At 51.2% G+C, this 5925-nt stretch overlaps 1 pseudogene; it reads right to left on the reverse strand.

Moving 5' to 3' along the window:
* Window positions 1-4153: 4153 nt before the first annotated feature.
* Window positions 4154-4284, reverse strand: LOC115030481 (annotated as a pseudogene).
* Window positions 4285-5925: the final 1641 nt, after the last annotated feature.

Below are 5925 nucleotides of genomic sequence, written 5' to 3' on the forward strand. Positions count from 1 at the left end.
CAGCCAGCCATTTATCTATCCACCCACCCATCCTTACATCTATCCATACATCCACCTACCCATCCACCCACCACCCATCCATCTACCCACCCTTCCATCCATCCATCCATCCATCCATCCATCCATCCATCCATCCATCCATCCACCCACCCTTCCACCCACCCACCCACCCACCCACCCATCCACCCGGCCATCCTTCTATCCACCCACCTACCCACCCACATATTCACCCATGTACTCATACATCTACCTAACCTCCCACTCCTCCGCCACCCTTCTATGCCTCCACTCTCCCAGTCTCTCTCACTCTTTTATATGTCACTGTGTGCTACACCCGTGCTAGATACCAAGGCCTGAGATATGAGTAACACATCTTATTTGATGCTCACTTGTGTATGACAGGCATTTCTGGAAGAAGGGAGCGATGTGTCTCCCCATGCAGACCAAGTGGGTGCCGTGAGACACGTATCCTCAGTCCCTTGAAGCTTCTGAGTCCTGTATCATGTGTATGTACTCACAAGCTAAACATTTTTAATTAAAAATATATGTACATCTTGTTTGGGTTTTCAGCATTTGCTTTGCTCCTGAAAGGGCTTCGGGCTTATGAGAGCACACAGAGATGAATAGATGTGGTCCTGCTGCCAGGGAGCTGACAGTCTCATGGGGAAGAGGGAAGCACGAGCAAGCCCAACGCGGTGTTGTAGGAGGGGCAGAAGAATGTGGATGCCAGGCTGCTGGGCAGTTTCTTAAATGATCTCAATGACTGCTCTGGGCTACTGCCCACAAATAATGGCCAGATATGGTCACCCTCATCTAGCCTCTGGGTTGAGAATCAAGACGCCTGCCTCTCGAATGCAGTGTGGATCTCCCCTTTGAGTGTTTGAGCCTTTGTGTGTTGCCATCTCCCAAGTCACTGTCATTGTGATCAAATGCCCAGGTCACAGAGTGGCTGGAAAAGAAGCCAGTGGCTGGGGCATCCCAGCATGCAATCCCTGTCTTTACAGGTGAGCCCCGCTGGCCCTAAACCAATGCCCAGGAGACAGCAGGGAAGTCGCCTTCCACAGCCTCGGGCTGGAGTGGGGATGGGGCTGAGGGCAGCGGGAGCTGCCTGCATGCCTGTGCTGAAGAGGAGAACCTGGGCTGTTTGGAGAATACGGTCTTTTCAGAGCAGACCTTTGAAATCGAGCAAGAATAACTTTAAACAATAAGATGCTTCTCTCTCCCCCTCGGCTGTTGCCCAGGCAACGCCAGAGTGCTCAACAACTGTTTAGTTTTTTAAGAAACCAAATCTCCCTCCCTTTGGTCAGCTACCGCCAGGAAGATGAAGAGGCGGCGGAGGCACCCCTCACGGCCCATTGTGTGGGAACCCGGGTCAGCTGCCTGCAGCAGTGACATTTAAATCTGACGTTACATATTATGTATGAACCCCAAGCTGTTCTCCTCTGAGGCTTGTGCTCCCAAACCGGGAAGGCTCGAAACCCGTGAGTGAGGCACTCTGGCAGTTTGGGGGTCATTTCCAGAGGCTGACCTCTACTTGCTAAAGCAGTTGGGAACTGGTGTGGGTATGGGGCAGCCATCTGTCCCCATCCCTCTGCATGGCCTGGCCCTAGGAGAGTCCCCATTAGGCCAGGGGCCACCTTGGGAGTGTTGAAGCCCAGAAGCTCAGACTTTCAGGGACCTCTGCCACAAAGGTGGGGGAGGGGAGTCCTTGCTGATCCCCACGCCATACAAAGAAACCAGTGGCAGCAAGTTCTAACAGAAAGGCTCATGTCAGGCCTTACATCCAGAAACCTTATGTCTGTCCTTCCATGGAGAGAGGCGTCACTGTGTGCCCATTCCAGCTGTAAACACTGAAGCAATTGACAATTGCTGAGGCAGGAGACGCAGAGCTTGCGCTAGCCTAACCAGATGGAGGGGCCAATACATGTCTCACCCACAGTCCTTAGGGAGGTTTTGTGACCAGTGGCAGGTCTTTGCTAAAATTTGGGCAGTGTGACCTGCTAGGGAGACCAGCTCCCCACTTTGCCTCCATCACAGGAAAACAGTAAGGTTGGTAACTTGTTCTGGTTCCACGTTCCGGGGCGGGTTGAAGAACACACATACATTTTGCATATCTATGATATGGAGACATACTCCGCAGATCATGGTGAGGTAGTCAATAGTAATAGTGGCTGCTGAAAGGTGGATGTGACGCCTCAGGCCTGTAATTCTAGTACTAAAGCTGAGACAGGAGGGTTGCTATGAGTTCAGGACTAGCCTGGGTTACAGAATAAAACCTGGGCTCAGACAAACAAAGAACCCCCCCCCAAACTAAAACAGGACTGGGAGATACTTTATCTGGTAAAGAAGTTTTAGTGGGAGCAAGGGGACCCGAGTTCAACAATCTCACCTACATTGTTGTTGTTGGTTTTTTTAAAAAAAACTTTTTATTGATTCTTTGTTTCACATCATATACCCGATACCACTCATCTCCCTCCCCCTTCATATCTGCCCTTTGCTCTTGTAACCTCCCCCCCAATATAACACATATGTGTGTGCACATGCGTGCATGCACACATAAAAAACCAAAGCAGAGAAAAACATCTCCTCATGGAAGCTGTCGTGTGTTACAGTGTGTCCCACAGTCTACCCTCCTGTCCACACATCTTTATGTGCAAATGTTCATTGCACTGAGTCATTGGTCTGGTTCAAGACCTCTGGCTTCTGTGACAGCATCAAAAGTGCATTTTCAATGGGACTCCTCCGGGTTATCCCGTTATTGCGATGTCATGGAGGTCCTGCAGCTTTGCCTTGATAGGATCAGCCCTCTCACCTGTCCCAATCATCCACAGATGATAGACATTTCGGGATGGGTGAACTCAGAGTCCTGGATCTGGGCCTAGGTGGGAGCTGAGCTGGTCAGCGTGCATGCTCACCCTTACCTGCACTACCAGAGCAAGCCCTCCTGCACTGCTCCGGCTAGGCCACCTGATGCTGCTGCTGGCAGGAGGCAGGCTCAGTTCTCCTGCTCTCCTGTCCTCAGGGCCGGCTTATCCACACCTTCAGGCCCACCTCCACTGTGCTGCCTAGGTGAGGCACAAGGCCTGCTCTCCCAAGTGCTGCCAGCTCTCCAGAGTGTCCCAACCTGTGAGGGGCAGGGCCAGTTCTGCACAGCCCTTGAATATCCATGTGATCCCCGGGAAGTTGCCCTGGCCAGGGACATTCACATGTTATTTAGTGATCATTCGAGCCTCCAATATCAACACCAATTCCTGATGCTGTGTAGCCACAGACCCAGACATGGCCCTCGGCAGTGGCAGCACGGGCGGCAAGGCTGGCCACTCACGGTGGCTATTCCTCTTCACCCTTCCTCGAGTCTCCAGTTCCATCCTCCTCATAGCACTCAAGCTGTTCCACTTCTCTTTCTCTCCCACCTGTCCACCACATACTTGCACATGGTGGTGGCTCCTGCTGTTGGTCTACCCTGTGATTGGTGGGTCCCTGAGTGATGACTTTCATCCACACACTGCATGGTGTGGGAGTAAACAGGTGCCTACAGCAGCCTGTGCCCTGCATGGGGAGGGGAAACAGGTCTGTGGGTGGCATGGTGGTCTGTAGGTCTCTGTGTGCATGGTGTTAGGCGGGGCTCTGTGTGTCTTTATAATGTCTGTGCTATGGGGTGGAGGGCAGGTCTGTGGGCATCTTTCCCTGCCCATACTGTATGGCATGGAGAAACACAGGTCTCTGTCTGTCTTCCTCCTCCTGGGTTGCACTGCCTAGATTTGATTTTTTTTTTTTTTTTAGATTTATGTGAGTGGGCTGGAGAGATGGCTCAGTGGTTAAGAGTACCAACTGCTCTTCCGAAGGTCCTGAGTTCACATCCTAGCAACCACATGGTGGCTCACAACCATCCATAATGAGATCTGACGCCCTCTTCTGGTGCATCTGAAGACAGCTACAGTGTACTTAGATATAATAATAAATCTTAAAAAAAAAAAAAGAATTATGTAAGTACACTGTCGCTGTTCTCAGACACAACAGAAGAGGGCGCCAGATCCTATCACCTATGGTTGTGAGTCACCATGTGGGTGCTGGGGATTTGAACTCAGGACCCCTGGAAAAGCAGACAATGCTCTCAATCACTGAGCCATCTCTCCAGCCCTTGATTTGATTTTTATGTGTCCTAGACATAAAGCAGTTTTGGCCACCAAGCCAGACATCAGGCTAGGACGAACACTGCTCTGCCCCTGCTGGATATAAGATCAATGCCATCAACAAGGTGTCTCTTTGCCCATTGCCAGGGTGTACTTTTTTTTTTTTTTTAAGAAAAAAAATCAAGTGTAGCCCACGCTTGTAATCCAAGCTGGGGTGTGGGAGGCAAAGGAGGTAAAGGGCGAGAGGAAAGGAAGGAGAGGCAGATCCTCAATCCTGGATCACTGGCCTGTCAGTGTAGCCTACCGAAGGAGTTCCAGGCCAGTGGGAAGACTCTGTGAAAAACAAAACAAAAAAAAATGTGGACACTTCCTGAGAAACAACCACCAAGGTGTCTGTTGGCGTTCACATACAGGCACATACACACACAGGCACACACACACACAGGCACACACACACACACACACTCCCAAACAAAGCAGCCGTGTGGAATTTGTATGTTTCAAGCAATGTACATACTTGATGACCCCAGAAAATAGGTTTTATTATTTCCCCTTTCAGACTCAGGAGGGACAGAGAAGTAGGGGTTTCCTGGTTGAAAATCAATAAACATGTTCCCCCCACCCCCGAGGACAGGCCTTGGCACACAGTTGGTTCAAAGTATGCACTGGCTATCTTTTCCTGGGTGATGGGCTTTTCCCAGGGCTTCTGTCTCCTGGGAAACAAAACACTCGTGAGAGGGTTAAATTTAGAAAAGCTAAGCAGGTTAGACTAGACCCTTATCCACCCGGGCAGCAGACGCAGGATGGGAAATTGGCTTCAGCCACAACGAAAACATAGAAGAGGAAGTCTTGACACCTGTGAAATGAGAAAGGCAGAAATGGAGAGAGTCTTGATGGGAGTTGTACTCGTGCGTGCATATGTGCGTGAGTGTGTGTGTGAGTGTGTGTGTGTGTGTTAGTAGCGGACAGGGACAGGTCCAGGCTTGGACTGAGTGAGAGAGCCCCTGGCCCAGGGTAGGCAGCCTTGATCTGTCTGGGAATCCTGGGAGGTGACAGGGTACACAGGCAGGTGACAAGCTGCTAAAGTGCTGCCTGATGTTTCCTAGCCTACACGTCACCCCTGTCCTCGGGCCCTTCCTCTTGCCCAGATGCCATCCTGCAGCACCATCTCCCTGCAGAAAGTCCCTGTCCCTTCACCCTGCCACCCAGCACGTCTCGATTAGTGCGGCTAAATGGCAAGCCCAGAGGTACTGTGAGGGAAGGGCTGGGTAATGAACTCCCATTGGTTTCCTTCGAGAGATCACTGCCTTAATTTACGAGGCCTGAGTGAGTCTCATTTCCCCAGTGCACGTTGAGTAATTAACTATTAATAAAAGCATTACTGAGTTAACCACGGGGGCATGTTTAATTCATGGGGCAGCTGGGAACAGGACAGTGGCAAGGCTCAGTGGGGGATTCCACGTAGGGCCAAAAGACAGCAGCAGGGGGCCCTGCCCTGCTAGACCTAAGTCTCCTGTGGCAGGCTATTACTGCTGCCCCTGGGCAGAGGGGCCTAATTGGTAGGAGGGCATCAAAACTGCCTGGCATCCCTCCTTGAAGGTGGCAGTGCTGGGGAGGATGAAAGTGTGCGACTGAGAGGAAGGACTCTGTTCAGTGACCAGGGTACGTGACCTTGGGCAAGAGACCTTAGGCAAAGAGATTGCTCTCCCATCCCATTCTGTAATCTGGAAACTGGGACTTTAAAAAACAGCCACTTCAAGAGGGCAGGCTAAAGAAGTCAGGGGTGGTACAG

This window comes from Mus caroli, chromosome 2 (genome assembly GCF_900094665.2).
Source record: "Mus caroli chromosome 2, CAROLI_EIJ_v1.1, whole genome shotgun sequence".
NCBI lineage: Eukaryota > Metazoa > Chordata > Mammalia > Rodentia > Muridae > Mus > Mus caroli.